This window comes from Carlito syrichta, unplaced genomic scaffold (genome assembly GCF_000164805.1).
Source record: "Carlito syrichta isolate Samal-C Ts95f unplaced genomic scaffold, Tarsius_syrichta-2.0.1 Scaffold311795, whole genome shotgun sequence".
Classification (NCBI taxonomy): domain Eukaryota; kingdom Metazoa; phylum Chordata; class Mammalia; order Primates; family Tarsiidae; genus Carlito; species Carlito syrichta.
Window position 1 is genome coordinate 9,239 of NW_007255891.1, and position 1,731 is coordinate 10,969.

At 39.6% G+C, this 1,731-nt stretch overlaps 1 pseudogene across 1 annotated transcript in view; it reads right to left on the reverse strand.

The window, feature by feature from the left end:
* LOC103271600 overlaps positions 1-1,731 on the reverse strand; it is a 3,438-nt pseudogene that overhangs the window by 672 nt on the left and 1,035 nt on the right. The window lies entirely within an intron of this gene.

Consider the following 1,731-nt stretch of genomic DNA (forward strand, 5'->3'; position numbering starts at 1 on the left):
TACTTTAATTTTATGACTCGCCTCAAAGTATGTACAGGGCAAGAAAATACGTAACTTTTTTTTTTCCTCTGCAGGTCGCAGACTGAAAGAAGCTGGAGCGGCAAGGTCCAAATGCAGTGGCAGGAAGGTTCTCTGAAGAGAGGTTTTAAAGAGAAGCCATTTGTGACGAGGAGAGAAGAGGAAAAGGAGAGGTAGTTGTTAAATAGGGCCCTGGGTTTTTTTCATTGTTTTGTTTAGTAGTGTTTACAATGAGGTTTTAAGATCATAAGATTACTAGAGTTAAAAAGGAAATATGATTATGCTGAATGGGAGACTTGGATTCAGAAAGCATGCTGAGGCTTTTGTTTTAGATAGAAACTGAGAGATGTGTTCTTCCTCCAGCCCCCCAAAAAAGTACCAAAGCACTATTGCTAGTGATTGGATGTCATAAGGTGCCTGCTTGAGGTTCATCAGAGAAAAGGACATTCTGTGCCCAGCAACTCCCAGAGATGACTAGCTTCCCATCACTGGCAAGATTCACCTGAGGGAATTTATCCCCAAAGAGGATGCACTGGATCTGGGGCCTACATGGAGAAAGGTAGGACTCAGGTATCTCAAAGTCAGGAGTTCTTAGCCTGGTAAGAATGTGACTTTAGCAGATCTATAAATTTTCTAATACTGTAGAAAATATATATGTTGTTATGGGTAGTTTTCTTTTTTTATTATTTTAAAGATGTGGGGTAAAATTCAGAGTTAGGTATACAAACGTTGATTATTCAGGTACCTTTGTTGATGAGGTGTGCCTCTCCCTCCCCAGCAGGTTCCCTCAACTGCCAATTCCACCCTCCTTCCCCTGGAATTTTCTCACTACTGCCAATTCCTTTCTTATAGTGTTATTATAATTGGTCAAGGTCCATTGATGAGTGAGAACATATGGCACTCTGTTTTTTGTTTTTGTGATAGATCATTGAGTATGATCAACTCTAAATTCATCCAAGTTGCTGTGAAGTCCATATGTTTGTCTTTTTTCGTGGCTGCAAAATATTCCATTGTGTATATGTGCCATATTTTTTTATTGAGTCCAGCTTCAATGGGCAGCATGGTTGGTTCCATGTTTTTGCTATTGTGAATAGAGCTACAACAAACATACATGTGCAAGGGTATATTGTATAGAATGATTTTGTAGGGGGAATCGCTTGGTCATATGCAAGGCCAATTTCTAGTTCTTTCAGAAATTGCCACACTGTTTTACAAAGAGGTTTCACTAGTTTGCATTCCTATCAGCAGTGTAGAAGCGTTCCTTTTTCTCTGCATCCTCACCAGCATCTGTTGTTGATTGTTTTATTAATGATGGACATTCTTACTGGGGTTAGGTGGTATCTCAATGTGGTTTTAATTTGTATTTCGCTGATGGTTAGTGAAGCTGAGCACATTTTCATGTGTGTTGACTGCCTGTATCTCTTCTTTTGAGAAGTGTCTATTCATGTCTTGTGCCCACTTTTTAATGGGGCAGTTTGCTTTTGGCCTTTCAGCATGTTTGATTTCCTTGTAGATCCTAGATGTTAAGCCTCTGTTAGATATACAGTTAGCAAGTAATTTTTCCCATTCTGTGGGCTGTCTTCCTGCTCTCTTGATGGTTTCTTTTACTTTGCAGAAGCTCATCAGTTTGATGAGGTCCCACTTGTCTATCTTATTTCTTATGATATGGGCAGTTAGGGTTCTGATCAGGAATTGGTTGCCAGTTCCAATTTG